This window comes from Anolis sagrei, chromosome X (assembly GCF_037176765.1).
Source record: "Anolis sagrei isolate rAnoSag1 chromosome X, rAnoSag1.mat, whole genome shotgun sequence".
Classification (NCBI taxonomy): domain Eukaryota; kingdom Metazoa; phylum Chordata; class Lepidosauria; order Squamata; family Dactyloidae; genus Anolis; species Anolis sagrei.
In genome coordinates, this window is record NC_090034.1 from 52,862,274 (window position 1) to 52,885,094 (window position 22,821).

Here is a 22,821-nt window from a genome sequence, read left to right on the forward strand (position 1 = left end):
TTATTCAACGTAGATTGCAAGATATTTACCGGGGTACTGGCCTCAAGACTAAAGGAACTATTAAGCACTACAATAGGGGAAGACCAAGCGGGATTTCTTCCAAAGTGCCTCACCTCACTACCTCTGAGGATGCTTGCCATAGATGCAGGTGAAACGTCAGGAGAAATGCCTCGAGAACATGGTCCTATAGCCCGAAAAAACCCACAAGAACCTAGTGATTCCAGCCATGAAAGCCTTCGACAATACATCAATATAACCTCTCATTAGCGTCTCAAGTAAAATCAAGATCCAATCTCATCATCCGTTGTTCCGTATTCCTATGTTCATTACACTGCCTATTCAACAGCTCGAACAAACAGGTCTTCACTTTCCTTCTAAATGCCAATAGGGAGGAGGCCGATCTAATTTATGTAGGAAGGGCGTTCCACACTGGGGCCACCACTGAGAAGGCCCTGTCTCTTGTCCCCGCCAGACATACCTGTGATGCAGGTGGGACCGAGAGTAGGGCCTCCCCAGACGATCTTAATGTCCTAGCTGGTTCATAGGAGGAGATGCGTTCGGACAGGTAAGTTGGGCCAGAACCGTTTAGGGCTCGAGACCCTATTAACCAACATAAGGAAGAACGAAGAAGTAAAAGGCCTCAGAACGAAAAGTCATATACCATGGCGGCTCAACCATTATGCAAAGTAAGCATTCGCAGTATAGTTGATTTTGCGCAGGGGCGCTCTTGGGGAAAAATAGACCTTGACATATGCGAGTTGTAGTTACTGGGATGGATAGTTCACCTACAATCAAAGAGCATTCTGAACTCCACCAATGATAGCATTGAACCAAATATGGCACACAGAACCTCCACGACGAACAGAAAATATATATCAGTGATTGGTTGGGGGGGGGGGGGGCACCAAAATACTGTTTGCTTTCCGTTGAAAATTACCTAGGGCCACCTCTGGTCATATATATAAAACCCGTGCATTTGCAGATGACATAGTGTGTTTTATAGAAGTTTTATAGAAGATACCTTAATTGGTATAAATAAATGGCTGCGAGAAATAGAGAAATGTGGAGAAGTGGCTGGATTAAAACTAAACAGATAAAACACAAATCATCACTAAGAATATCTGTAAAGAAAGAAAAGAGAAACTCTAGGAAAAAACAAGAATCAAAGAAGTTACAAAGGTAAAATACTTAGGCATAATAATCTCATCTAGTAAACCCCTGTGCCGGCAGGACTGAAGACCAACAGGTCGCAGGTTTGAATCCGGGGAGAGGCGGATGAGCTCCCTCTATCAGCTCCAGCTCCTCATGCGAGGACATGAGAGAAGCCTCCCACAAGGATGATAAAAAAAACATCAAATCATCCAGGCATCCCCTGGGCAACGTCCTTGCAGACGGCCAATTCTCTGACGCCAGAAGCAACTTGCTCCTGACACAACAAAAAAAAAAACAAACCCAAAAACATGCACTTCACAAAAAATAATTATGAAATAAATGGCAAGAAATAAAAAGAAAATTAACGAAGTGGGAACATCTGAACCTCTCCATACTGGGTAGAATAGCAATCATAAAAATGAATATCCTACCGGACATCTTATTTACATTCCAGACACTCCCTATATTAAAATCAAGAAAAATGCCACAGAATTGGCAAAAAGAGATAATTAAATTTATTTGGAGAGGCAAAAAAATAGAATAAGCTCCAAAAATTTAATTGATGACAAAAAAAGAGGAGGCCTAGGCTTACCAGAGCTCCAACTGTATTATGATGCAGTTGCTCTGAGTTGGATACGAGATTGGGCAACACTGGGGGGAAAAGGAAATACTTGCTTTAGAAGGTTTTGATATTGTTCAGGGATGGCATGCCCACCTTTGGAGAGGAAAGGAAAAAACAGAGAGAAACTTTAGAAACCATTCGATAGGCGCCGCCCTTATCCAGACCTGGAATAAATACAAAGAAAGACTATACCAAAGGACAACACTGTGGTTTTCACCCAACAAAGCCTATCATAGGAGAGAACTCCCCAGAGAAAAATGGTTGACATATAACCAACTATCTATCTATCTATCTATATAAAAATGCTCTGTGCATAATGAGTACCTTAAAAACAATAGAACCAATGAACGAAATCACACCAAATTTGGCAACAAAACGTCTCACTCCACAAGGAGTGACCATCACTCAAAAAATTATGATTTTGTCATTTGAGAGTTGTACTTGTGGGAAATTATAGTTCATCTATAATCAAAGAGCATTCTGAACTCCACCAACGATGGAATTGAACCAAACTTGGCACACAAGATTCCCCTGACCAACAGCAAACATTAGAAGGGTTTGGTGGGCATTGACCTTGGGTTTTGGAGTTGTAGTTCACCTACATCTAGAGAGCACTGTGGACTCAAACAATGATGGATCTGGACCAAACTTGGCACGAATACTCAGTATGCCCAAATGTAAACCCAGATGTAGTTTGGGGAAAATAGACCTTGACATTTGGGAGTTGTAGTTACTAGGATGTATAGTTCACCTACAATCAAAGAGCATTTCGAACTCCACCAACGATGAAATTGGGCCACACTTCCCACATGGAACCCCCATGAAAAACAGAAAATTCTGTGTTTTCTGGTGGTCTTTGATGACCTTCTGACAACCCCCTGGTGACCCCCCCCCCCCCCCCGCCCGAGGTCTTGACTTCCCAGGTTGAGGAATGCTGCTTAAGGCCATCCAGTCCAACTCCCTTCACCAGGGCAAGAAAACATAATCAAAGCCCTCCTGACAAAGTTCCATCCAGCCATTCACACACACACACACACACACATATATATGTATATGACAGGTGCAGTATCAAAGATTTGAAAGGGACCCCTAAAGAAGGACAATTATATATTGCATGTTCCAGAGTAGGCAAACCAGACAATCTCCACATCAACACTGACAAAGAAACAGCAAGGAATACTGTTTACCCACAAGCATAAAGACATTACATATATTAGAAACCAACATTTTCTCATTATTTTCCAGATCACCAGACTGGGCCACAGCAACGCGTGGCAGGGGACAGCTAGTTAAAAATAAAATGCAAGAGGTAACACTGAAATCACAAGAAGAACTAACATTAATGGACCCAACCATTTCATGGTTTCAATATCATCAAATCAAAGAAAATTTTAATATAGACATCAAAACAGGTTTTGAAACAAAGGACACATTCTGGGACAAAATAATAAAAACGGACACAAAACCAATAAAGAAAATATACCAACAACTATTACGGTATATTCTGGCATATAAGACAACTGGGCGTATAAGACGACCCCCAACTTTTCCAGTTAAAATATAGAGTTTGGGATATACTCGCCGTATAAGACCACCCCTCTTCGAATGCACAGCAAATAAAAATTTTAAAAAATCAGATTTGAATTCAATATGGTAATTTTAATTCAAAGGCTGAGAGGAGATATGATAGCCATGTATAAATATGTGATGGGAAGTCATGGGGAGGAGGGAGCAAGCTTGTTTTCTGCTTCCCTGGAGACTAGGACGCAGAACAATGGCTTCAAACTACAAGAAAGGAGATTCAGTCTGAACATGAGGAAGAACTTCCTGACTGTGAGAGCCGTTCAGCAGTGGAACTCTCTGCCCCGGAGTGTGGTGGAGGCTCCTTCTTTGGAAGCTTTTAAACAGAGGCTGGATGTCCATCTGTCAGGGGTGATTTGAATGCAATATTCCTGCTTCTTGGCAGAATGGGGTTGGACTGGATGGCCCATGAGGTCTCTTCCAACTCTTTGATTCTATGATTCTATGCTTATGACATAGAGGTTCCTATGAGAGGGACATTGTACCTTACATTGTACATTACAGTTACTCTTCCTTCCTTGAATTCCATTTACACTCTGGGTCCTGTACATCATGCTGGCAAGTATGAAAGCAGGCTTTAAATGGTTCAGATTACATTTATGTTGACATAGAAGCTTGCATGCAAGTAGAAGTCAGGCTTTGTATTATGAGTACTGAGGTGAAGGCAAAGCATTTGTAGACTTTTTATCTATATGCAGTCTTTGTAAATCAGGACCTCCTATCAGAAGAGAGGAGCAGATTGGACCTTAATCCTTCAGAAATGTAGCATTTGGCATGACACATGTTTACTGGGTCACATCTTGACATGTCTTCATCCTTAAATCACTGTGACAGCTTGAATTGTTTTAGAGTTTCTCAAGAACACAGCCAGGTGATGTTTAATTGTTAGAAGGGGAAAAGAGATCAGAAAAGAGGAAGGGGGACCCTGGGCAAATAAGAGCTTTCAAGTTTGACTTCTGTCAAAAATGAAATGCAAAGATACACAGTGGGGGATGTGTGGCTCGAGAGCAGTACGTGCGAAAAAGATCTTGGGGTCCTTGTGGACAACAAGTTAAACATGAGCCAGCCATGTCATACGGCAGCAAAAAAAAGCCAATGGGATGTTGGCCTGCATCAATAGGAGTCTAGTGCTGTGTTTCTCAACCTGGGGGTCGGGACCCCTGAGGGGGTCGCAAGGGGGTGTCATAGGGGTCGCCAAAGACCACCAGAAAACACAGTATTTTCTGATGGTCATGGGGATTCCATGTGGGAAGTTTGAGCCAATTGTATCATTGGTGGAGTTCAGAATGTTCTTTGATTGTAATGAACTATAAATCCCAGTAACTACAACTCCCAAATGTCAAGATCTATTTTCCCCAGTGTTCACATTTGGGCATATTGAATATTCATGCCAAGTTTGGTCCAGATCCACCATTGCATGAGTCCATAGTGCTTTCTGGATATAGGTGAACTACAACTCCCAAACTCAAGGTCAATGCCAATCAAACTGTTCCAGTGTTTTCCATTGGTCATGGGAGCCAAGTTTGGTTCAAATCCATCGCTGGTGCAGGTCAGAATGCTCTTTGATTATAGGTGAACTATAAATCCCAGCAACTACAACTCCCAAATTACAAAATTAATCCTCCCCCAACCCCACTAGAATTCACATTTGGGTGTATTGGGTATTTGTGCCCAGTTTGGTCCAGTGAATGAAAATACATCTTGCATATCTGATATTTACATTATGATTTATAACAGTAGTAAAATGACTGTTATGAAGTAGCAACAAAACAATAATATGGTTGGGGGTCACCACAACATGAGGGACTGTATTAAGGGGTCGCGGCATTAGGAAGGTTGAGAATCACTGCTCTAGTGTCTAGATCCAGGGAAGTCATGCTCCCCATGCTCTATTCTGCTTTGCTTAGACCACACCTTGAATATTGGGTCCAATTCTGGGCACCACAGTTGAAGAGAGATATTGACAAGCTGGAATGTTCCAGAGGAGGGCGACTAAAATGATCTGGAGAACAAGCCCCATGAGGAGTGGCTTAAAGAGCTGGGCCTGTTTAGCTTTCAGAAGAGAAGGCTGAGAGGAGACATGATAGCCGTGTATAAATATGTGAGAGGAAGTCACAGGGAGGAGGGAGCAAGCTTGTTTTCTGCTGCCCTGGAGACTAGGACGCAGTGGAACAGTGGCTTCAAACTACAAGAAATGAGATTCCATCTGAACATTAGAAAGAACTTCCTGACTGTGAGAGGCGTTCAGCAGTGGAACTCTCTGCCTCGGAGAGTGGTAGAGGCTCCTTCTTTGGAAACTTTTAAACAGGGGCTGGATGGCCATCTGTCAGGGATGCTTTGAATGCAATTTTCCTGCTTCTTGGCAGAATACGGTTGGATTGGATGGCCCATGCGGTCTCTTCCAACTCTATGATTCAAAGCTGGGACATCTCCGGCCCATCCTCTTTTTGGATATCAGCGAGCATGAAAATGCCTTAAATCAAGAAATAGCTTACTAAGATCTACAGAGATACTCACAGTGTTCTGTCGCGCGCTGGGCCTGTAACAACTGTACTTTACTATAGGATGTATACTTTAAGCCCAGCGGGAAGCCAGGGGCGCCTCAAAGAGAGGTTCTCAGGGATTTTTCTGAAGTGATGGTCTTTAGAGTCTTTAATGATACAAACAACAAATCTTCAATGGTTCAAACAACACTTCAAGGCTTTCTTAGTCTAGTCCTCAATGGACTGGCACCTGTCTTTGATTAACTGAACTTTCTCTGTAGGAAAAAAAAACCCCTTTTTAACCTCTCCCAGGCTGTTTACTATCTATGCTTCATCGGTGTGGGTCCTACTACCGATTCCAAATGCGTCTGGGTTTCGAGTAGACCTACCAGCCGAGGCTTGAAGATATTTCAGCTGGAGTTCGGTGGATCTGTAGTGCTGTCCTCCCTCAGAGAGTTCTTTAAAACTTCAGGGCTGTTTTCCCTCTGATTGCTGTGAGGCTGAGAGGCTTTGAGCTCTCAACCAGAGCCTTGGGACTTTTTCCCTGGAAGCTCTTTTTCCCTGGATAGTCTTGAGAAAAGAAGCTTTTCTACGGGACGAGCTGGTCTACGTCCTATAGTCTAGCTTCCTTGTGTGAGAGTGACCAAAAAAATGGCTCCTTTCCCTCCCAGAGCCCTGAACAAGGGGCGGAACCAAAGCTTAATTATGATGGACAGGAGGCCTGCCCTATAACTGCAAACAGATAACAGAAAGAAAATAAAGTTGGAGCTCCTGGTACAGCCATACCAGCACACACAGGGATACCTCAGCAAGCAAGAGTCCAAAAGTGGCAGGCTAAAACCCAGAGCCTCGATCCTTGGCTGATACCGAATGAGAAACTCCCTCCTGGGCACAAGGAAGACTGGGCGACTTGGAAGGCACTGAACAGACTGCGCTTTGGCACCACAAGATGCAGAGCCAATCTTAAGAAATGGGGCCACAAAGTGGAGACCACGACATGCAAGTGTGGAGAACAGCAAACCACAGACCACCTGCTGCAATGCAGCCTGAGCCCTGCCACATGCATGATGGAGGACCTTCCCAAAGCAACATCAAAGGTACTCCAAGTGGCCAGCTTCTGGTTAAAGGACATTTAGTGTAATGCCAAGTTTTTAGCTCTGATTGTGTCTTTTAAAATAAATTATAACTGTACCGCTTCTGACATTATAAATACAGTCTATTGTCGCAAACATACCGCCATGGAATGGCAGTGCCACGTCAGCGGTTATTATTATTAAAAGCCCTGTTTACGCAAGCATTAACTGGCTTGCACAGTGTGGTTATTTTAAGCCTTTGCCATTACGGCCAGGCTTTCTGTATCCATGGATTCAATCAGTCATAGCAGGAAAATATTTATTTAATTATCTAGGAAACAAACCTAGACTTCATCATGATGTATACGAGTTGTAGGTATTGGGATGTATAGTTCACATGCAGTCATTGAGCACTCTGAACTCCACCATTTATGGACCTGGAATGAATTTGGCACACAAAACCCACATGGAGTTATAGGAGTTGTAGTTCACCTACATCCAGAGCATAGTATGCACCCAAACGATAGATCTAGACCAGGGTCCTCAAACTAAGGCCCGGGGGCCGGATGCGGCCCTCCAAGGTAATTTACCCGGCCCTTGCTCAGGGTCAACCTAAATCTGAAATGACTTGAAAGCACACAACAACAACGACAACAATCCTATCTCATGAGCCAAAAGCAGGCCCACACTTCCCATTGAGATACTACCTGCGTGATCGCATCTCCATCTACAAACCCACGCGTTCTCTTCGTTCATCTGGAGAGGCCCTGCTCGTGATCCCACCTGCGTCGCAAGCGCGTTTGGTGGGGACACAAGACAGGGCCTTTTCCGTGGTGGCCCCCCGACTCTGGAACACCCTCCCCAAAGATCTTAGACAGGCCCCTACATTGGCAGTCTTCAGAAAGAACTTGAAGACCTGGCTGTTCCGATGTGCCTTCCCAGAATAGGAAACCTCCAATACCAAGTCCCAGAAGCACTTTATTAAAACGAAGATTGCCGCACACTGCACACTGCACTTGCCCTATAAGCCTTATATTCCTCCTGTCACATCAGCACTTTTAATTCCTGTACCCATTACTCTGGCTCGGCCCAGTTTTATTGTGTCTTTGTGTATTGTTTATTGCTTGTTGTTTAGATTGCTTTAATTGTTTTTAATTTGCTATAGGTTTTGTATTGTTGTATTGTGTGTTGAGGCCTTGGCCTTTGTAAGCCGCATCGAGTCCTTCGGGAGATGCTAGCGGGGTACAAATAAAGTTTAATAATAATAATAATAATAATAATAACCAAGATCCGCATAGTTAAAGCAATGGTATTCCCCGTAGTCACCTACGGATGTGAGAGCTGGACCATAAGGAAGGCTGAGCGAAGGAAGATAGATGCTTTTGAACTGTGGTGTTGGAGGAAAGTGCTGAGAGTGCTTTGGACTGCGAGAAGATCCAACCAGTCCATCCTCCAGGAAATAAAGCCCGACTGCTCATTGGAGGGAAGGATATTAGAGGCCAAGATGAAGTACTTTGGCCACATCATGAGAAGAAAGGAAAGCTTAGAGAAGACAATGATGCTGGGGAAAATGGAAGGAAAAAGAAAGAGGGGCCAACCAAGGGCAAGATGGATGGATGGCATCATGGAAGTGACTGGATTGACCTTGAAGGAGCTGGGGGTGGTGACGGCCTCAGGGAGCTTTGGGTGGGATGATGGTCCATGAGTCAGAAATGACTGAACAAATGAACAACAAAGGTATAGATGTAGATACAGATGTAAAGTGTTCCAATGAACCTGTGGGCACAACGACTAGAGTCGTGCACTCCCAGGAGTGGCCGCGGGGGAGGTTCCAGACCAAGCACAGTCCGAAGACCCAAAGACCTCAACGGTGGAGCAGGCGGAGGATAACATGGTACATGTTACAATGGCTGTGAAGGCGGAAGAAGGCTGCAACAGATTGAGAAGCCACGGCCATTGTGTTAAACTACACCACCAGAGGAACCTCACTCTGTGAAGACTGTGTGTTGATCAGTTGTGCACTGACCTCCAAAAAAACTCACGCACAGGCGTCTTCCAAAGGAAAAAAAAAGGAGATATAGATACAGATATAGATGATGTAGATATAATAGATGTAGATATAGAATCTATATCTACATGTATTATATCTACATAATGTATATATGCATCTATAGCTACATCTACAACCGCATCTATGGATACAGATATATATGTTATTGTTGTAGATGCAGATGTAGATGTACATATAGATACATATATAGATGCTATACCCGTGGATATAGATTTACGCAAAGATGTAGATCAGTGTTTCTCAACCTGGGGGTTGGGACCCCTGGGGAGGGTTCACGAGGGGGTGTCAGAGGGGTCGCCAAAGACCATCAGAAAATACAGTCTTTTCTGTTGGTCATGGGGATCCTGTGTGGGAAGTTTTGCCCAATTCTATCATTGGTGGGGTTCTTTGATTGTAGGTGAACTATAAATCACAGCAACTACAACTCCTAAATGTCAAGCTCTATTTCCCCCAAACTCCACATTTGGGCATATTGAGTATTCGTGCCAAGTTTGGTCCAGATCCATCATTGTTTTGAGTACACAGTGCTCTCTGGAAGTAGGTGAACGACAACTCCCAAACTCAAGGTCAGTGCCCACCAAACCCTTCCAGTATTTTCTGTTGGTCATGGGAGTGTGCCTAGATTGGTTCAATTTCATCGTTGGTGGAGTTCAGAATGCTCTTTGATTGTAGGTGAACTGTAAATCCCAGCAACTACAACTCCCAAATGACAAAATCAACCCCCCCCCCCCCCAAATCCCACTGGTATTCCAATTTGGGTGTATCGGGTATTTGTGCCAAATTTGGTCCAGTGAATGAAAACACATCCTGCATATCAGATATTGGTATGACGATTCATAACAGTAGCAAAATGACAGTTAGGAAGTAGCAACAAAAATAATGTTATGGTTGGGCTTCACCACAACATGAGGAACTGTATTAAGGGGTTGTGGCATGAGGAAGGTGGAGAAACACTGATGTAGACTATATAGATGCAGATGTAGATACAGATGATATAGATATAAATGATATAGATGTAGATAAAGATGATATAGATGTAGATATAGATGCTATATAGATGTAAAGTAGATCTAGATGCAGATATTAATGATATAGATATGTAGATATAGATACATACATAGATTATATACATGTGAATATAGATATATAGATGTAGATATAGCGAGATATACAGATATAGATGTAGATCTATGTGCTATAGATGTAGAAGTAGATTTAGATGTAGATATAGATTAATGTTTCTCAACCTTTCTAATGCCGCAACCTCTTAATACAGTTTCTCATGTTGTGGTGATCTCCAACCATAGAATTATTTTCATTGCTACTTCATAACTGTCATTTTGCTATTGTTATGAATCATAATAGTTGCTGGGATTTGTAGTTTGCCTACAATAAAAGAGCAATGGAATTGAACCAAACTTGTCACACAGAACTCCCATAACCAAAAGCAAATAATGGAAGGGTTTGGTGCACAATGACCTTGAGTTTGGGAGTTGTAGTTCACCTACATCCAGAGAGCACTGTGGACTCAAGCAATGATGGATGTGGCCCAAACTTGGCATGAATACTCAATATGCCCAAATGTGAACACTAGTGGAGTTTGGGGGAAAATAGACCTTGACATTTGGGAGTTGTAGTTGCTGAGATTTATAGTTCACCTACAATCAAAGAGCATTCTGAACCCCACCAAGGATGGAATTGGGCCAAATACCCTACACAGAACCCCCACGAACAACAGAAAATATTGTGTTTTCTGATGGCCTTTGGAGACTGCTCTGACACCCCGCTCTGCAACCCCCCCCCCCTCCCCACCGGGGTCCCGACTCCCAGATTGAGAAACACTGATATAGATGATATAGATATAACTGCACTAGATACAGATAAAGAGCCTTCTGTGGCCAAAGTTGCAGAACATAACACGCCCGAACATAAAATCCGCATGTAATTTGGGCTTTAACGAGCACCTAAAAGTAATATTTACCAGCCATATAACACGGCCTTTCGGCTATAAATGGATATTGACTCGGTTTTAATTTGGATCATAGTTGTGTGTGTATTTTTCCCACATGGGGCAATACTGTGTGCTTTGGCGAGGAAAGTGGGTCGCCGTGCTTTACAAGGGAAAAGGCACTCTGTGCATGTTTCTTATCTTTCACTCTTTCGCTCTGACACTCTTTTTCTTCTCTCTCTTTCATCTTCTCTTTTTCCTCAGTCACTCTTTTTCTTCTCTCACTGACACCCCTTTCTTATTTCTTTCTCACTTATTCTAACTCTGCTTCTTCTTCTCTTTCTCTCTTTGCTTCTTCTCTCTCTTTTCTTTTCTCTCTCTTTCACTCTCTTTTTCTTCTCTGTGTTTTCTCTCCCTCTTGCTCTGAAATTTTTGTCCTCTTTCTGATATCCCTTTTACTTTTCTTTCTCCCTCTCTACCAACTTCTTTCCCCCTCTAACTCTCCTCAACTCCATTCTGCTTTTCTCCCTTGCAGGGCAGCTTCTTCTCCATCTTTCTTTTGCTCTTCCTCTTTTTCTTCTCCCTCTCTCCCTCTCCTCTCTCCCTCTTTTTCTCTCTCTTCTTTTTTCCTCTCCCCCTTTTCCTTATCTTTTTCTCTTTCTCTCTCACCCTTTCCTTCTTTGCTTTCTCTCTCCCTCTTTCCCCCTTTCTCTTTTTTCCTCTCTTTCTTTCCACCTTCTCTTCTCTCACCTCTCCTTTCTCCCTCTTTACCTTCTATTTCTCTCTCCCTTTTCCTTTCCCCCTCCTTCCTCTCTCTTTCCTTCCTTTCCTTCTTTCTCTCTCCTTCTCCTCTCTTCCTCTTCTTTCTTTCTTCACTTTCTCCTTTTTCTCTTCTTTTTTTCTCCCTCTTTTCCTCCTTTGTCCCTCTTCTTTCTCTTCTCCTCTCCCCCCCTTTTCCTCATCTCTTTCTCTCTCCTTTTGCTCTCTACCTCTTTTCCTCCATTTCCTCCTCTCTTCCTTTTTTCTTTCTCCCTCTCCATCTCTATTTCTCTCTCCCTCTTTTTCTCCTATCTCCCTATCTCCTTTTCTTCTTCTCTCCTCTCTCCCCACTTTCTTTCTCAACTCTCTTTTTCTCTCTCCTTCCTCTCCACTCTTACTTTTCTCTCTCTTCTCCTCCTCTCTCCCCATTTCCTCTCTTTTCCTCCCTTTTTCTTCAACTTTCTCTCCCGTTTTCCTCATCTCTTCTTTCTCTCCTTCTCTCTCTTTCTCCTTCTCTCTCTCCTCCCTCTTTTCCTCATCTTTCTCTCTCTCCCTTTCCTCCTCTCGTTCTCTTTTCTTTCTCCCTCTCCTTCTCCTTCGCTTTATCTGTTCTTCTCCTCCTCTCTTCCTATCTCCTTCTTTCTTTTTCTTCATTTCCCTCCTCTCTCCCCCTTTTCTTTCTTTCCTCTCTTTTATCTCTCCTTCTTCTCCTTTCTGTTTTTCTTTTTCTCTCTCTCTCCTCTCTCCCTATTTTCCTCTCTTTTTCTTCTTCCTATTTCTCTCCCTCTCTTTTCTGTCTCTTTCACTTTTCTTTCTCTCCTTTTCCTTCTCCTTGCTCTTTTCCTCATCTCTTTCTCTTTCCTCCTCTTTTCCTCTTTTCTTTCTACCTCTTCTCCTCCTCTCCCCCGCTTCTTCTATTTCCTTCTCTCTTTTCCTCTTCTCTTTTCTCTCCTTCTCTCTTTTTCTCACTCATTCTCTGCCTTTCTTTCTCTCTCCCCCTCACCTCTCCTTATCTCATTCCCTCTTTTTCTTTCTTTTCCTCCTCTCTTTCTTTTCATCCTCTCTCCCTTTTCTTTCTTTCTTTTTCTCTCTCCTCCTTTCTTTATCACTCCCTCTTCTCCTTTCTTTTCTTTCCTCTCTCTCTCTCTCTTTCTGGATATGCTATTAATTGTTTATTTCATTTTATGTATTTCATTGTATTGCTCTTTCTTGTATTATTTACTAGCTTGGGGACCCAGAGGTGCCTGGGTTATTTGAGAAAGGCATTGTGTGCCAAGGTTGGTCTTTATCAGTTATTTATTTGGCTCACAGTGATATCAGGAAGTGAGTGAAGGTACTTAAAGTCCCATCATCCGTGGTCCATCCTCCTCCAAACTGCACCAGGATGTAGAGTGGGTCATGGGGGCTCTGTGTGCCAAGTTTGGTCTTGATCAGTCATTGGATGAGGGTCGCAGCAGTTTCGGGAATTGAGTGAAGGTACTTAAAGTCCCATCATCCATGGTCCATCCTCCTCCAAACCATTAGGATGTAGAGTGGGTCATGGGGGCTTTGTGTGCCAAGTTTGGTTTTGATCAGTCATTGGATGACGGTTGCAGCGGTCTGTGCTAACTGAAGGGTTTGAAAGTACTACAAATCCCATCATCCGCTGCCCGTCCTCCCCCAACCCTCACCAGGATGTAAAGGGGGCCATGGGGGTTTTGTGTGTCAAGTTTGGTCCAGGTCCATCACCCGTGCTGGTCACAGTGGTCTGTGAAAATGGCAACCAATCAGAAAGCTGCCACATACACCTCCCTACATCCACCCTCCACATACATACATGCAAACATTCACTTTTATTATATAGATAGATGTTGTAAGTCACCCCAAGTCTCCTGGGGAGAGGGGGCAGAATGTAAATAAATATTATTATTATCATCATTATCATTATTATTATTATTATTATTATTATTATTATTAGAAACACAACAAGACGAGTCCAACAGACACTTGTATTGGATCACACGTCAGACACATCCCAAGTGTCTAGGACTGTGTGATGTATTGGCAAATAATATGTGCAGATCCCAGTAAGGTGGCCTTCTGCAACTGGCAGATGATAATCTTGCCAGCGCAGATTGTGTTTAAGTGCAGGCCAAGGTCTTCAGGCACTGCACCCAGTGTGCTGATCACCACTGGGACCACCTTGACTGGCTTGTGCTAGAGCCGCCGCCGCCGCCTTCTCCTTCCTCCTCCTCCTCCTCCTCTTCCTCCTCCCATCTCTTTCTCTCCTTCTCTTTCTCTTTTCTTCTTCCTCCTCCTCCTCCTCCTCCCCCCCCCATTTTTTTCTCTCCTCTTTCTCTCCATCTTTTCCTCCTCTCTTTCTCTCTCCCTCTTTTCCTTCTCCTCTCTCTCTCTCCATTCTTTTCTTCCTCCCTTCACTATTATGCCTCGAAACCCATGTCACTCAGAGGACAACTGTTACGTAGTCAGTTACTTAACCAGTTCCTATCTCCTCCCATCTCCCATTAAGTAACATTGAGAGTTACACAACCTTCCCCTCCACACGATGACCTGAAAGGATGCCTTTTGCAAGAGTCCCGCTTTCTGTGTCAGTGGGTCAGCAAAACTCAAACCAGGCCTGGACTTGGAACTCCTTCTTACTCCACATCTTCCCCGGCCATGAAATCCAAACAATCTCCTGCCACTTCAATGGGGAGACGTTGTGAGCATGGGGAGTCCCCTCATGTTTCTATTATTGTAGTCATCATTACCGTATTTTGGGTCTAATGTGCCATCGAATCTAATGCGCATCTCAATTTCCAAAGCCCTGAAACCACTAAAGTATTTGCTGTAGAATGTAATGCACAGCAGCAAAAAGTGCCCTCTTTGTAATTTGGATATTGAAATTGCTGCCTGCTTGAAATCCCTTCGTTATAAAGAACTAGCTTGGTACCTGGTATTGCCCTGGTTATTTAAAGAAGTCAGTTTTTAATTGGTTGTGGGTGAACTACAACTCTCATGATGCCAGGTTAACCTGTGAAACTCCATCAGTACTTAAAAGTTTGTTATGTTGGGCAAGTTTGCTCTAGATGCGTCATCAGTGGGGTTCGGTTCTCTGACTGTAGGGTAAACTACAACTCCCACTATAGTGAGTCAGTCCAATCCCTCCAGTAGGTTGAGTTAGTCATGGCGGTTCTGTGTGTCAAGTTTGGTCCAGGTCCATCATCGGTGGAGGTCACCGTTTATATGGGTGAACTACAACTCCCAGAAAGAAAAGTCAATTCCCCCCAAACCCCTCCAGTTATCAAATTTCAACATATCAGGTATATGTATCAAGTTTGGTCCAGATCCATCAGTGTTTGGTTTCACAGTGCTCTCTGGATGTAGATGAACTACAACTCCCCCAAATCAAGGTGAATTTTCCCCAAAGACCTTTAGTACTTTTTGCTGGTCATGGGGGCTCTGTGTGCCAAGTTTGGTCCAATTCCATCTTTGGTGGAGTTCAGACGGCTCACTGATTTCAAGTGAACTATACATCCCAGTACCTACAACTCCAAAATGTCCAGGCCAATTCCCCTCAAGCCCCACCAGTATTCCAATTTGGGCATATCGGGTATGCATGCCAAGTGTGCCCCAGATCCATCATTGTTTGGGTTCATAGTGCGCTCTGGATGTAGGTGAACTACAACTCCTATAAATCCTTCCAAAGACCTCCAGTATATTTTTTGGTCATGGGGCTTCTGTGTGCCAAGTTAGTTCCAGGTCCATTGTTGGTGGAGTTCAGAGTGCTCTTAGACTGCAGATGAACTATACATCCCAGTACCTACAACTCCTATAAATCATGGTGAATTCTCTCCAAACCTCTCTAGAATGTTAAGCTGCTGATGAATTCCTCTGTTAGCTGTGTGCTATAGAAAAGAAGAGGAAAGTGTTATGGTAGAGGCAGTGGATGGGTCATGCAAATTCCACACCAATGGAGAGAGTAATAAGAAACACTGGGATGCCTGTGGTGGAGGAAACACATACAATCTAGGATGAAATTTTCCCCCAATGAAAGCCTTTACTTTGGTGGTGGGCAGTATGGTGTTTGTGGAGGACATTGGCAGGGCTCTTGGACATGTTCAAGAGCTCTGTTGATGTCACAAGGGGTGTCGGAGGGATCACCAAAGACCATCAGAAAACACCGTATTTTCTGTTGGTCATGGGGGTTCTGTGTGGGAAGATTGGCCCAATTCTATCATTGGTGGAGTTCAGAATGCTCTTTGATTGTAGGTGAACTATAAATCCCAGCAACTACAACTCCCAAATGTCAAGGTCTATTTTTCCCAAACTCCACCAATGTTCACATTTGGACATATTGAGTATTCATACCAAGTTTGGTCCAGAGCCATCATTGTTTGAATCCACAGTGCTCTCTGGATGTAGGTGAACTACAACTCCGAAACCCAAGGTCAATGCGCACCAAAGCCTTCCAATATTCTCTGTTGGTCATGGGAGTTCTGTGTGATTCCATCATTGGTGGAGTTCAGAATGTTCTTTGATTGTAGGTGAACTATAAATCCCAGCAACTACAACTCCCAAAATCAATCCCCCCTAACTGCACCAATATTCAAATTTGGGTGTATTGGGTATTTGTGCCAAAATTGGTCCAGTGAATGAAAATACATCCTGCAGAGCTTATTAATGCTTATACTGAAAATTCAGCTCCAAGAGGAGCTCCTGAAGCAGCTTCCCCTTTGGCTTTGGCTCAGCACTAAAGTGACCTTATGACGCGAATCTAATGCGCAGCCTCCATAGGAAGGCTTCCGCTTGGATGCTGCGCGGCGGATCCCTCCGGGCCTTGGCCTACTTTCTCGGCTGCGTTGGCTGGGCTTCTTCCTCCACCAGAAGGGGCCGTGGGGGGGGGGGGGCATAAATGCATACTATCCCCTATACACGATTCCCTAGAAAGGCGGGTATGTTCTGCGGAGAGGTGGGAAGGAAGGAAAAGGACAGAAGCAGAAGGAAGAAAGAAGAAAAGGAGGGAAAGAAAGATCAAGCATCAAGAGAGGAAAGGGAGGGAGGGAGAAGAAATGGAAGGGAGGAAGCAGAAGGAAGCCGGGAAGAAAGGAAAAGGAGTGAAGGAAGGATGAAAAAGAAGGAAAGAAAGAACAGGAAGAGAAGGAAGTGGGGGGAGGGAAGGAAGGAAGGAAGAAGAAGGAAAGAAAGAACAGGAAGGAAGGGAAGGAGAAAGAAGAAGGGGGAGGGAGGGAAAGAAGGAAGGAAAAGGACAAAGGGATGGAAACAGAAGGTAGGATGGGAAAAGAAAGAGGGAAAAAGAACAGGAATCAATGTCGGAAAGGAAGGATGAAGTATAAGTGGAAGGAAGGAAGCAGAAGGAAGCCGGGAGGAAGAGAAAGGATGAAGGAGGGATTAAAAAGAAGGAAAGAAAGAACAGGAAGAGAAGAAAGTGAGGGGAGGGAAGGAAGCAAAGAAGAAGAAGTAGAGAAAGAAAGAACAGGAAGGAAGGAAGGGAAGGGAAGGAGAAAGAATAAGGGAGGGAGGGAAAGAAGGAAGGAAAAGGACAAAGGGATGGAAACAAAAGGTAGGATAGGAAAAGAAAGAGGGAAAAAGAACAGGAATCAATGTAGGAAAGGAGGGAGGAAGAAGAAGTGGAAGCAAGGAAGCAGAAGGAAGCCGGGAGGAAGGGAAGGAAGGGAAAGGATGAAGGAGGGATTAAAAAGAAGGAAAGAAAGAACAGGAAGAGAAGGAAGTGAGGGGAGGGGAGGAAGCAAAGAAGAAGCAGGAGAAAAAGAAAGAACAGGAAAGAAGGAAGGGAAGGAGAAAGAAAAGGGGGGGGGAGGGAAAGAAGGAAGGAAGGAAAAGGACAAAGGGATGGAAACAGAAGGTAGGATGGGAAAAGAAAGAGGGAAAAAGAACAGGAATCAATGTAGGAAAGGAGGGAGGAAGAAGACGTGGAAGGAAGGAAGCAGAAGGAAGCTGGGAGGAAGGAAAGGAAGGGAAAGGAGTGAAGGAGGGATTAAAAAGAAGGAAAGAAAGAAGAGGAAGAGAAGGAAGGGGGGAGGGAAAGAAGCAATGAAGAAGGAGGAGAGAAAGAAAGAAAGAAAAGGAAGGAAGGAAGGAAAATGACAAAAGGAAGCAAACAGAAGTCAGGATGAGAAAAGAAAGAGGGAAAATGAGCAAGCATCAAGGGAGGAAAGGGAGGGAGAAGAAATGGAAGGGAAGAAGCCAGGTAGAAAGGTAGGGAGGAAAAGGAGTGAAGGAAGGATGAAAAAGAAGGAATGAAAGAACAGGAAGAGAAGGAAGTGGGAGGAGGGAAGGAAGCAAGGAAGAAGAAGGAAAGAAAGAAGGAACAGGAAGGAAGGGAAGGAGAAAGGAGAAGGGAGGGAGGGAAAGAAGGAAGGGAAAGGACAAAGGGATGGAAGAAGGTCGGATGGGAAAAGAAAGAGAGAAAAAGAACAGGAATCAATGTAGGAAAGGAGGAAGAAGTGGAAGGAAGGAAGCAGAAGGAAGCCGGAAGGAAAGGAAGGGAAAGGAGTGAAGGAGGGATTAAAAAGAAGGAAAGAAAGAACAGGGAGAGAAGGAAGTGGGGGGAGGGAAGGAAGCAAAGAAGAAGGAGAGAAAGAAAGAACAGGAAGGAAGGAAGGAAGGAAGGGAAGGGAAGGGAAGGAGAAAGAGGAAGGGAGGGAGGGAGGAAAGAAGGAAGGAAAATGACAAAGGGATTGAAACAGAAGGTAGGGTGGGAAAAGAAAGAGGGAAAAAGAACAGGGATCAATGTAGGAAAGGAGGGAGGAAGCAGAAGTGAAAGGAAGGAAGCAGAAGGAAGCCGGAAGGAAAAGAGTGAAGGAGTGATTAACAAGAAAGAAAGAAGAGGAAGAGATGGAAGTGGGGGGAGGGAAGGAAGCAAAGAAGAAGAAGGAGAGAAAGAAAGAACAGGAAGGAAGGGAAGGAGAAAGAAGAAGGGAGGGGGGAAAGAAGGAAGGAAGGAAGGAAGGAAGGAAGGAAGGAAGGAAGGAAGGAAGGAAGGAAAAGGACAAAAGGAAGAAAACAGAAGTTAGGATGAGAAAAGAAAGGGAAAAAGAGCAGGCATCAAGGGAGGAAAGGGAAGGAGGGAGAAGAAGTGGAAGGAAGCAAGCAGAAGAAAGCAGAAAGAAGCAGGGAGGAAGGAAAAGGAGTGAAAGAGGGATAAAAGGAAGAAAGAAAAGAAAAGGAAGACAAGGAAGTGGGGGAGGGAAGGAAGCAAGGAAGAAGAAGGAAAGAAAGAAAGGACAGGAAGAACAGGAAGGAAGGGAAGGGAAGAAAGGAGGGAAAGAAGGAAACAAGGGAAAGGAAAGAAGCAGAAGGGGGGATTGGAAAAGAGGAAAAAGAACAAGAATCAAGGTAGGAGAAAGGAGGGACGGAAAAGAAGTGGAATGAAGGAAGCAGAACGAAGGAGAGAGGATGGGAAGAAAGGAAAAGGAGAAAGAAGAGTGAGGGAGGGAGTGAAAGGAAGGAAGGAAGAAAGAACAGAAAGGAAAGAAGGAAGCAAGGGAGAAGAAAGAAATAAAGTACAGGAAGGAAGGGGAAAAAGAAAGATGGAAAGAAGCAGAATGAAGAAGAGAGGATGGGAAGAAAGGAAAGGGAGAGAGAAGAGGGAGAGAAAGGAAGGAAATAATTAAAGAACAGAAAGGAAGGGAAGGAAGCAAGGGAGAAGAAGGAAAGAAAGTACAGGAAGGAAGGGGGAAAGATGGAAGGGAGCAGAAGGAAGAAGGGAGGGAGGGAAAGGAAGGAAAGGGAGAGAGAAGAGGGAGGGAAAGGAAGAAAGGTAAGGAAGAATGAAAGAACAGAAAGGAAAGAAGGAAGGAAATGAAGCAAGGAGGAAGAAGGAAAGAAAGTACAGGAAGGAAGGGGGAAAAGAAAGATGGAAGGAAGCAGAAGGAAGAAGGGAGGGAGGGAAAGGAAGGAAGGAAGAGAAGGAGGGAAGGAACGAAGTAAGGAAGATGAAGGAAAGAAAGGAAAGGATGAGGAGAGGAAGGAAGGAGAAGGAAAACAAGGAAGGAAGGAAGGAAGGAAAGAACAGGAAAGAAAGAAGGAAGGGAAAGAAGGAGGGAGAGAGGGAAAGGAAGAAAGGTGAGGAAGAACAAAAGAACAGAAAGGAAAGAAGGAGGGGAATGAAGCAAGGGGGAAAAGTAAAGAAAGTACAGGAAGGAAAGGGAAAAGGAAAGATGGAAGGAAGCAGAAGGAAGAAGGGAGGGAGGGAAAGGAAGGAAGGAAGAGAAGGAGGGAAGGAACGAAGTAAGGAAGATGAAGGAAAGAAAGGAAAGGAGGGGGAGAGGAAGGAGAAAGAAAACAAGCAAGGAAGGAAGGAAGGAAGGAAGGAAGGAAGGAAGGAAGGAGGTAAAGAAGGGAAGAACAAGAAAGAAGGGAGAAAGGGAAAGAAGGAGGGAGGGAGGGGAAGAAAAAAGAAAAGAAGGAAGAAGGGCGGAAGGAAAGAAGAAACAAGGAGGAAGGAAGGAAGGAAGGAAGGAAGGAAGGAAGGAAGGAAGGAGAAAGAGAATTCAGCAATGCTGGTGTACACTTAGTGAAGAATAACATGTCTACTCAATGGTGACTCAAACTGGGATCTCCAAAGTTTGGAGACCACAGACACATCTATTTATCTATCGATCGATTGATCGATATATTTATTTCAGGTATTTATACCCCGCCCTTCTCAACCCCTTGGGGGGCACGTATTCGATGCCTACAAGTTAACACAATAAAATACACATCAAAATCAATAATTATAAATAGTTAAAAACATTAATTTCATACAATTAAATCTACTAAATAGAGAGAGCCAGTCTGGTGTCCGTTGTCTCGCCGAGTTCTGTAATAGAGACTTCATTAAGCTTGTCCATAATCCGTTTCCATGGCAATTATCATTGTCATCGTCAAGTCTGCAAGATTACCCGAAGGCCTAGTCCTCCATCCACTTTTTTAATTTCCTTCTAAAGGAGAGGGGGGATTAAGGTGACCTAATTAGCCCGTGGAGTGAATTCTACAGGTGGGGGGGGGGCACCACCGAGAAGACCCCGTCCCTCGTCCCCACCAACCGTGTTTGTGACAGGGATGGGACCGAGAGCAGGGCCTCTCCAGAAGATCTTAAACTCCGAGGTGGGACGTAGAAGGAGATACGTTCGGACAGAGCCAGAACCATATAGGGTTTTATAGGCCATCTATCTATCTATCTATCTATCTATCTATCTATCTATCTATCTCTCTGTGTTGTGTTGGGGTTGAGAGGCCAATGGCTCTTTCCCAAGAATGCAAGGGGATGGTGCAGTGCTAAACCTGGCCTGCTCCCTTCACTTTCATTGAACAGAGAGATACATAGTGGAAAGGCCTTTGGAGAAGGAAGACCAGAGCCACATGCTTTCGATGGAGAAAGAGGATGCACACTGCGCTTTAATGCATGAGATCCCCCCACTCTCTCACTTTCTCTGCCCCAGTGGCCCAGATCTGCCGCTCCGCATGGCTGCCCTCCACAGACGCCTCCCCTCCCAGGGACCCCCTTCACTGCGGATGGGCTGATGCGACACGACACGCTTGCAGGAGGCGCACCACTGAGAGGCCTTTCCTTTCCTTCTTGGAAGGCAAAAAGAGGAGGATGGGATCCAAGGCTTGGGAGGGAACCCCGAAGGCTATCCAGTCCAACCCCACGGCACACACCATCCAATCCCTCCCGGAAGGTGGACACACATTCTCATAGATGTTAGAAATAGAGCTCTGGAATTAAAGAAGCCTAGCTGGAAGGGATACAGTTATGCAGGATATACATCTGATCCGTCCCGGCAAATGGCTATCCAGCCTCATAGGCATTGGAAACAGAGTTATGGCATTAAAGGGCACCCCAAAGGCCATCTAGTCCGGACACATCCAGTTATGCAGGACATGCACCATTTGATCCCTCCCGGCAGATGGCCACCCAATCTCATCAACATGGAAACTGAGTTATGGCATTAAAGGGAACCCCAAAGACCATCTAGTCCGGCCCCATCCAGTTATGCAGGATATGCACCATTCGATCCCTCCTGGCAAATAGCCACCCAGCCCATAGATATTGGAAACAGAGTTATGGCATTAAAGGGAACCCAAAGGCTGTCCGGCCCCATCCAGTTATGCAGGACATGTACCATTTGATCCCTTTCGGCAGATGACCACCTGGTCTCATAGAGTTATGGCATTAAAGGAAACCCCAAAGGCCATCCAGTCCAGCCCCATTCAGTTATGCAGGACATGCACCATTCGATCCTTCCTGGCAAATACCCACCCAGCCCAATAGATATTGGAAACAGAGTTATGGAATTAGAGAGAACTCCAAAGGTCATCCAGTCTGGCCCCATCCAGTTATGCAGGACATGCACCATTTGATCCCTCCCGGCAGATGGTCATCTGGTCTCATAGACATTGGGAAAGAGTTATGGCATTAAAGGGAACCCCAAAGGCCACCTAGTCCATCTAGTTATGTAGGACATGCACCATTCGATCCCTCCTGGCAAATAGCCACCCAGCCCCATAGATATTGGAAACAGAGTTATGGAATTATGGGAAATTCCAAAGGTCATCCAGTCTGGCCCCATCCAGTTATGCAGGACATGCACCATTTGATCCCTCCCGGCAGATGGCCTCCTGGTCTCATAAACATTGGGAAAAGAGTTATGGCATTAAAGGGAACCCCAAAAGCCATCCATTCCATCCCCATTCAGTTATGCAGGACATGCACCATTCGATCCCTCCTGGGAAATAGCCATCTAGTCCATAGATATTGGAAACAGAGGTATGGCATTAAAGGGAACCCTAAAGGCCATCCATTCCAGCCCCATCCAGTTATGCAGGACACGCACCATTCGATCCCTTCCGGCAAATTGTCTCACATCCCAATACATATTGGAAACAGAATTATGGAATTAGAGGAAACTCCAAAGGTCATCCAGTCCAGCCCCATCTAGTTATGCAGGACACGCACCATTCGATCCCTCCTGGCAGATGGCCACCCAATCTCATCAACATGGAAACAGAGTTATGGAATTAGAGGGAATCCAAAGGTTATCCAGTCCAGCCCCATCCAGTTATGCAGGGCATGCACCATTTGATCCCTTCCAGCAGATGGCCACCTGGTCTCATAGACATTG

General features: G+C 44.5%; 1 long non-coding RNA gene across 2 annotated transcripts in view; it reads right to left on the bottom strand.

Annotated features, from left to right (window-relative positions):
* Positions 1-22,821, bottom strand: part of LOC132781094 (uncharacterized) — a 68,188-nt gene that overhangs the window by 17,340 nt on the left and 28,027 nt on the right. The window lies entirely within an intron of this gene.